Source organism: Rhipicephalus sanguineus, chromosome 3 (genome assembly GCF_013339695.2).
Source record: "Rhipicephalus sanguineus isolate Rsan-2018 chromosome 3, BIME_Rsan_1.4, whole genome shotgun sequence".
Classification (NCBI taxonomy): domain Eukaryota; kingdom Metazoa; phylum Arthropoda; class Arachnida; order Ixodida; family Ixodidae; genus Rhipicephalus; species Rhipicephalus sanguineus.
In genome coordinates this window covers 224,137,923-224,147,332 of record NC_051178.1, presented here as the reverse complement: position 1 = coordinate 224,147,332, position 9,410 = coordinate 224,137,923, and the positions used below count along the sequence as shown (strand labels likewise).

At 43.8% G+C, this 9,410-nt stretch overlaps 1 long non-coding RNA gene across 1 annotated transcript; it reads left to right on the top strand.

The window, feature by feature from the left end:
* The first annotated feature begins 395 nt into the window (after positions 1–395).
* LOC125757770 (uncharacterized) lies at positions 396–7,753 on the top strand. Its single transcript, XR_007415538.1, has 3 exons — positions 396–475; positions 5,379–5,429; positions 7,584–7,753. It is a non-coding gene; the product is annotated as an uncharacterized LOC125757770 (long non-coding RNA).
* The last annotated feature ends 1,657 nt before the right edge of the window (positions 7,754–9,410 follow it).

Below are 9,410 nucleotides of genomic sequence, written 5' to 3'. Positions count from 1 at the left end.
ATGTTACCTGTTTCGATTTGTCTAATGATCATTTGCCAAAAGCATGTCAAAACGAGGTATGCAGAAGAGCTTAGGTATTTTGCCGATCTAAACAAGGCGTAAATTACAATGCTGCACCTATATCATACCAAAAATGCGGAAGCCATAACTGACCGTTATTTGTTAACTTTCCCCGGAAATGCTAATTATTCGACGGCCCGAATATCTGTCAGTGTGGTTGAACTTATCGCATAAAAATCCTTCACGCGCGCAGCATTCGTTTCTGAACGCCTCAGCCGAAACGCGCAATAGAAGAGGAAGCTGGAATATTTCTGTATTCGCATCTGTTAAAAAAAAGGCTCTAAAATGAGATTATAAGCAGCGCGCACTAAATAATCTTATATCGCCCACCTTCTGTCAGAGTCCGGAGAAATATCGGGAAGCTGTCGTTGAGTGCTTGGCCATCGGAACGCTGTTGCTCACAAAGCTACGGCCGGTAAGTATTTAACGTTGTCATGTTTACAATAGACGTCGCTTAAAGAACAGAGACACTAATTGAAAAGGGCTTGAAGACCATATTTAGATTGTTTCTTTTTTAGATTTTGTGCCGTATATATTTCTAAATATTACATCACTGTAGCGCCACGAGTTTTAATCATAATTGTACACGTTACAGAAGAAGGTATCGTGCTTATAATTACAATTATTTCAATAAATAACGTGCTCGATCACAGTTACTACAATTACTGCGTCATGAAAGTAACTGATGAATTACTACAAAGCAATCGGTTACGTTTGCACTACTTTCCCTCAATACATGTGCCAAGCATTTCATTTTCTTACTTCCACCCACGCAAGAACGGTCGCTTTGGCATTCTCTTGTCTGAAGCGAAAAAACTAGCCCTTAGAAGATAAAAGAAAGAATGAACTTCAATGAAGGAATAGCTCAGTGGCTAAGGGTCTATGGTGGATATCCTAAAGCAAACAAACAAACGTAAAAGAAACCAAACGTTCATAAGCTGCCGGTCAAACTGGCCTCGTGCACAAACTACCATAGGGGCGACGTGCTCCATGCTTCCAGTGATGTAATGCCGCGTCCCTTGCGTTCGTTCCTTGCTATCGCGAGACAGGGACAGTCTCACAGTCGGTGCCTGACTGTCGGACGGGCACCGATCTAGCACGTACTACACGTCACTGGTGCTGACGTCACTTCCTCCTCCTCGTGATCCAGGCGTTGCCCCTGATGGCCTCGCATCTTCCTTGAAGCGGCAGGAACCCCGCAGTTTGGCAGCGCCATGCGCTTACATACATACATACATACATACATACATACATACATACATACATACATACATACATACATACATACATACATACATACATACATACATACATACATACATACATACATACATACATACATACATACATACATACATACGCACGTACCAGGGCTGGGCCGTGGCTGGGCAAAGATACTTTAAAATTGTATCGCGATACGATACAAGATAGTTGGGCCACAAGTATTTTAGATACAGATACAAGATACTACCGCAAATATTGTATCCGATACAATACTTTCCAAATGTATCTTAAGATACATTCGATACATTCGCAAATTTGTTATTTCAGATCTACGTAAGGTAGCAGCAAACACGTATGCACGGAAATGTTTGGTTGAAAATTTCTTAACTGCGACCAACTTTGTTTCAGTTAAATGAAATGTATGTCAGTATCTCAAATATTTTGTGTTTCTTGGTCAAAGGATAGCTGTTTCATTCTGAATCAACTTATATGGGTTGCTTTAGCTCCTTAACTTGAGAGCTCTTTATACACTGCGCTGTCAGCGGTTCTTGCTTGTCACGTTAGTAAGTCATGTGAGTCGCTTCTTTGCTTACCGACCAGCTAGCGGGTTGTGATCTAATTAGAAGAACTTCAATACGAAGCCTCCGAACGATGACCCAAATACCGATGTAAAGTTTTACCTTGTCCGTAAACGCACTACCATTTATGCAATACTGGATCACGGAGCAGGTGTACAGCAGACACAACGCTGGTAGCGCCACCTTTTGTGATGCATCGTGTATATGTAGACGACGTAAAATTGCAATGACTTTCCATATTATACTTATCTGCTAGCGTAAAGAGTTCCTTAGCGACGTGCTCACTGACGCGCAATCGCTTAGGAATTTTTCTCTTTAGAGACAACATGTGCAGCCCAGAAACGTCTCAGACGTATTGTAGAAAGCGTCGCAGGCAACCGCCGCTATTCACACTGTTGCCACTTAAAGCTCGGATTACCTGGTGATTACTAACAATAAAACATAGTTAGGGAGGCTTAAAAAATTGCAGTGGCTTAGCTCGGCTATGCCAGGATATACGCCGCGTTAGCAAAGGTTCAGCTGATTATTCTTAGCTTTCCAGATTGTCTAGGATTAGCTTGATTGTCATGCTTACTGCTGCTCCAATGACACACACGTGGTATACGTATTATGTGGTACATGCATATTTATTTTTGCTCAACGTCAGGTTGCTTCTCTATTGCCACAAAGACGGCTCGGTGGTCAGTGAAGTAACACGCTGCCATTTCTATGGCCCCAACACAGTAACCTCTAATTGCCAGGCAACTACTTCGGGATCCGATGAGATAAGCTTCTCGGCTCTTCTGCGCCGTCGAGCAGCATTTGCGTTCTCCTTCTCCATGGACATTCCCACCTGCAAACGCCAGTCAGAGGCGCTATCAAGTGGCCCCAGCGCAGTGTCAGACGGCGACTGCACAGCGAAGGCGAATAGGTGCGTGCGAGCTTGCGCCACTGTGTCTACGACGTCACTCCTCTCGAATGCGGCACAGATCAGCAGCGGCGAGCCGCGCGCGGCGGTGTCGCAGAGCGCGTGAGATGCCAGCTCCGGTGACCCAGCTGTGCGACATTACTGATCCTCGCGCATGCGCAGCACGGCTCATGACGCCGCGCGCGAAATCGGCTCCGGCTAGGCAAGTGTAGCTAACGCTACAAAAAGGAAAACCCACATGTCTAAGTAAATAGAAAGGCTGTTCCGTATCGAACAATCACAGTGAATAAGCATAGGAACACGATAGAGGCAACAGCTTTAATAGCTATCAAAATTAAGCCTGAAGTATCGTAAACTCATCTGTTAATGTAAAACAATAGAAAATTCAGTTCCCACGGAAAATAGCCTAAACATTCGTTGGGCCGCTCGTGAGAAAAACGCAGGATTTGGTATAGTAATGTTTCTCGAAAACCCTTCGTAATATATTTAAGATGGCTCCTAATAATTTCCAATATTACTAGGCAAACTCAATTTCGCTATTGCAGTAAGTAGTAAGCAGAATTTTTGTTAAACTCAAGATTACTATATATTCGCCCTCAATATCACCTTGACATAAAAGTAAACTGAAATGGAATGTAAACATGCAAACAGCAGTAGAAATGGAGCAGACAGTTAAAACCTAGGAATAAAGCCGGGAGCTTATTTTGACCGCAAGTTACAAAAGACACATTGCAGTTAACAGAGCATAGAAAACAACACAGAGACCTACGTAATGTATGGGATGCAAAAGAAGGACAGCTAACTCGAACTCGTGTTTCAACTCGTATTTATCAATGTGAACAATCATGATGTCATTTTGGTGTGTGTGTGTGTGTCATTAATTTGCTGAAACCTGTTAAAAAAACATTCTCACCCAGGGATTTGTTCTTTTGGGATTAGCCATGTATGTTTAACCTTTCATAAGAATGCAAGAATTTGCCTTGCTTACACGTGTTTCGTAAGCTTACCTAGAGCTGTTAAATACAATCGTGCACTTACCCATACTATCGCTTTCCCTTTGTTCGCTCGTGCAAATTAAGGATGTGCGATTACTATCTAGATGTATGTATTATATCTTTCTTTTGAACATGGAACTTTTATTTATTCATCTTTTTGGACCCGCAACTAGCCTTTGGCTATGGGTCCAACCAGTTTTGATATTTCTGTATGTTTCACGTCTGCAAATAAAGAATTGAAATTGAAAGCACTTCTTTTGCTGACGATCTAATTGTTATTTGAAGAACTCTTTGAATAAAGATAGCAGGAAGCAAGACATACGGTACGCCAAGATATCATCTGCTCGGTAAATGCTTGTTCTATTAGATCTAGCATCCATACCGACGGTGCTATAGTTGTTACAATCTTATTTGCATTTAAGCCAATCTCATAGCGTGTAAGTCAAAATTAAATCCACGAGATTCTTGAAATTTGCGTCTGTGAAAGCTAGGTGACGCAAAGCAACTCGATTCTTACATTCTTCAGACTTCGTAACGAAGCACCATGCAAGAGAAACATTGATAACCATGCTACAGCGGCATCAGAGTTTGCGCGATAGACCCCCTACGCATTGGAGGACGCAGCACAGTATAGTGGTTAAAAAAACCAAGTCTCAAGACACAAGAAAAGTTGAAAAGCAAAAAAAGAAAGGAAGAGAAAAGTGAAGGTCAGATAGGCGAAGACGTTCGCGCGCTTGCATTTTTCGAGACGGCGCGAGCGCCACCACGTCACTCTCCTCCCCCAATAGGGACGCGCCGACCTCACCGCCTGCCCTCGCTGGAGGACTTTGGAGGAAAGATTAAACAATGTCACTGTCTTTAGCTTTATTCAGGTGGCCTCTTGACGCAGTATCACCTTGAGAAGCGGAGTTCAGCGGATGTTTATTGCTTCACACGGTGGTGTTGCGATAGATGTATCTTGTATCTTAAGATACACGATACATTCTTTAATGTATCGGAAATACAGATACAGATACTCATCTTGAGAGACGTATCGCGATACAGATACAAGATACTCAAATAGTATCTAAGATAGCATCTAAGATACATGTATCTTCGATACTGCCCAGCACTGGCACGTACGTACGTATGTACACCCGCCCACAGAAGCTTCGGAACGTGGGCTCCACTGCAAATGCGAATTTTTACTCTGTTAGTGCACGGTGCTTCAAACCTAGCGGGTAGCTGCGTAGGTCGCAATAGCTATACTACAGGCTCGAACATCTGTTTGGAAGCCATGTTCTCAGACAAAGCGGGAATACAGCTTTCCCGGAAATTTTGCCTTCCGCAATCTTTTGGGTGGGGGTTTTATATGCATAAGCCGCCGCGGATGTACAGCGGTTACGGTGCTCGGCTGCTTACCCGAAAGAAGAGAATTGCATCCCGGCCGCGGCGGTCGCACCTCGATGGAGGCGAAATGCTAGAAGCCGGTGTACTTAAATTTGGGTGCACGTTAGTGAACCCCAAGGGGTCGAAATTTCTTGAGCCCTCAACTGTGCCTCATAATCATATCGTGGTTTTGGCACGCAAAACCCCGTATTTTATTATCACCACCTGGCGCAATTTATTTTCCAGGAAAATTACGAGGGCTCCATGTCGTTTGAGCAGCTGATTGAAGACTGGAAGGTGAGCTGTTACGTCACGAAATTTCTTGTCCTTCTTGTGCTTTATACATTATATTAAAAAGTAAGGGCGGATATTAGCGCGGTTGGTCTGCATCGGTCCCACATGAAGAGTCGGCTTCTGACCACGCGACGGCAAATTGTTAAGTTTATCTAAATATCTGTAACAAAAAAAAAATAATAAACGCGCACGCGCATATGCGCGTTTTCCCGTGCATTTGTGTTGTTAAACCTGTGCAAATTTGGGGAGCTCGTTCAACATTGAAAAAAGAAAGAAAACAGGTGTGAATGGCGTACGTTCTTCTCGCCAATCCAGCCCGAGGCCTGTGGTCCTAGCGCTGGGGTTCTAATAACTGCGTCTAACCATTCTAGCCCAAAAATATGTGCTTCGAGAACTTCTTTCGCGGCACAACAGCACCTCAGCTATACTCAGAAATACCAATCTGTGATGTCGCTATTGAGAATCTGCGATTTCAGGTCGAAATTATAAAATGAAAAAGGGGGAACAGTGAACTTTTTTCTTGGCTATAGTGTATCTTTCCCAGCCGAATTAGCGGAAATAGCCATGATAAAGAAGTTATCATCATGCACACATAGAAGGAATCCATGTACACGAAACTTTCGTCAGCCAGGAAGAGAAAACGAGGCATTACGGGACAAGCGCCGGCCTCAATAATTAAAGCGTATTTTATGCGCCATATTAAATCTTGCACGATAACTGGCAGTTTTTTTTTTCTGGAGGGAAACAGTGCTGAATCCCAATGAAAGATGTGGCATACGCAGCATTTAACGTTATACCGGGTGTCTCAAGAAATGTGTCCAAAATGCTCAATAATCAGGGAAATTCGATATTTGTTCGGTGCCTTCACAATTACTTCTTCTGTATCTTAAGATGGCTGAAGACATCATTTGCGACAGTAATTAGGAAGTTAAATGAAACCACTTTTTCATTCGTGGAGTTAGGCGGTTATGTCAAATGGGAGAATGGAAGTGCATGCTTCGTGCGAAGAACCCACTGCAGCTTTGAGGTTTCGAAAACGCGGTATGGTATGGTAGGATGAACTGTATTCCGGTCCTGAAGATCAGCCCTTAGGTTGATGCACGCGGCTCCCACGTCTCCAGTAATAATAGCGAGGTAATGAAATTCACCCAAATTCAGTGGCGAAACCAAAACCGAAACGCGGAAGAGCGCAACTGTCATATTGTTCTTAGACGTCCAGAATGAGTGAGCGTCCTTATATCAACAATCAACCGAATTCCTTGTGTGGGTGTGCGGGCTGCGCTTGCAGTTACACCACGCATGGCTCACATGCATTAACGAACGCGGAGAACTACACCCCTGTAATCGTTGTCTTGAACAATGACGTCATACTGGTCGTCTGCTGATTGCGCTCATCGGGGCTTCGGTTTTGGTTTCACCGTTCAATTTGGTTGGACGTCATTACGCCACAATAATTACTAGAGGCCGCTTTTTCTATATCTCAAAGGTGCGATGGGTACTTTGCATGAAGAACTTCAATTCTCCCCTTTGACATAACCACCTAGCTACACTAATTAAGATGTTAATTATTTGAACTTTCTTAAATACTGTCCCAAATGATGTCTTTAACCGTCTTAATATGTCTGCGGCTACAGCAGAAGCAAGTGTGAAGGCAGCGAGCAAATAAAGCATTTTCCTTATTTTTGAGAATTTCGGGCACATTTCTTGAAACACCCGGTATATGCTGAGCAAATGATTTTCGATCCCACGCACCGGGCACGCATTCATTTCATTGAACAGCTAGCGTACTGCGCACGCACGAAGGGTAGAAGAAGAAAGAGAGACAGGAAAGAGGGCAGATTTCAGCTGTTTATTTTTTCAGAACAAGCCAGTATATAGGCATGCTGCCCGAGGTGAACTTTTCCGCATGATATGAACCAACTAACCTGCAAAAAGCTCTTATTGCAACTTATTCATTTTTTTTTTGTATTTGAAACAACGGTCACGTAAGTCTAAGGGCACACAAAGAAAGCGTCACCAGGGCTAACCGACACAGTGTTTCACTTTCCGCGGGAATTCTTTCCGACATGCAGTATAGGGCACAATGAAGCATCGCTTTAAATGCCAGTTTTACACGTGCACCGTCATCGCCATAATTTTGTTCTGACAACAACGCAGTCATGCTTGAAGAGAGAAAAGCTGCTTCCAATGGACGTGAACGTCACCTTGGCCAGCATCCGGTACATCCGTACGGTCATAGTCCAGAGGTGGGGCCGATGACAGCCTACAAATTTTTGTAGCCGAAGCCACGGTGTGGAAACAGGTGCAATCGTTGAATAAAGCGCCGACTCCTATAGAGTTGTCACGGTGTGTTTATCTGTAGAGAAGGCATGAGACCGGAGCCGTGTCCTCCCTACCTCGGACTCCTCCCTTGTTTTATTGCGGTAACAATTACGTGGGCACTCCAAACGCATTTCTACCGTCACCGTCGCCGTTGCCGTGAGGTACCGTATAAAGTCCAAGCGCGATGACATCGCCCTGCGCGTATGTTGCATGTGCAAGTGAAAGTGTACGAGTGCAAGCGAAAAGAAAATTCACCAGCGTTTTCTTTACGCGTGCCCTGCCGCTTCCGTCGCACGATAATCTCATGGAGGGTCCCGGAAGAGGGTGGGGGGAGGAAGCTGTGTTGCTCCGGCGTGCACTGCGTACTTTGAGCTAACCGGGCGCTGTCGCTCGCGTCCTATCCTGACAGGGGTCAGCAGTCGGTTCAGTCGTGCTGTGGTTGTGTCCAGAGAACAAACACGAGGTCCAGGCCCAGGCCACGATTCCCGACTTTGATGAACTTTACCCTTGCCGCTGGTTTTATACCAAGCACAATGACTCCGAAGTTAGTCTTGCGAAGAAAAAATCTTGTTAGCCTGAAAAAATGTACAAATTTTGACCGCAAGAAACATTCTTCCGCCAATTTCACAAAATCTGAACTTTGAGCTCGCCTAGCGTAAGAACGGTGCACTTTTTGGCCACAGTATTTATTCCCATGAAATAACAAGTGAAATGCAATCCTATGAGAGTATTGTTGTCATTTGATGGCGAAGGACGTCTGAGGAAAAAATCACAAACATTGTAAACGGCCCAAAATACTATATTTCAGGAATTTATTGCTGCAGACAAGTTAAGCTGAGGATAATAAAACTAGGCATATATTGACTTCGATATTTGAGCCTGCTGTTCAAATAATTTTTGTTGCTTTTGCGAGCACCGTTATATACTTCAAAAGTGTGCTGAAACGTATGTGGTTTACCGAAACGTCGAAATTAGAAAATAGTTATCTTAAAAAGCTATTAAAATTTTTTTAAAGCCTCCCTGATTGTAGACACGGGCGTTGTCTACCATTCTACGCGAAAAAAAGGCTTGAATGAAATGATTTGCTGACAAGTTATAATGCGTCAAATGTGACCAACTCAGCCCCGCACAATTCATTATGTTCTGCAAATCGGATACAAGTTGTTTAGACGTAATTGTACCCGGAGTGCTATTCTGGACTTCCGCCATTTTCTGTCAAATTTGACGTAGACGTGACGTGTACACAATGATGACGCAAACGCACGAAATGCTTGCGAAACGTGACGTGAAGGGCACATAAGGTACAAATTAATGTGCAATTAAATAGTATTTTGTATCTTTAATTGTTAATGCGACAACAAAAAAATAAAAGTAAGTGAAGCGTTTAGTTTTAAAGTTGTGAAGCAGGCGATATCGTCTGCAATTTAGCGCCATTTTTGGAGATGAGCGACAAAGCCATAGTAACATTTTAGCCTATAAGCGAGCCGGCCAAGCCAGCGTCGACATTGCCGACATCGTTATTTCGCTGGTTGTTTTGTGTAGGTGTTCTGTGGTTATGTCGACAGATCACCGAACAGTGGGCCGCGATGTTGCATTTTTTTACCGATCGTTCCCGTATGGGGAGGGTGGTTTGCGACTTACTACCGGAGGTACGACGGGAGC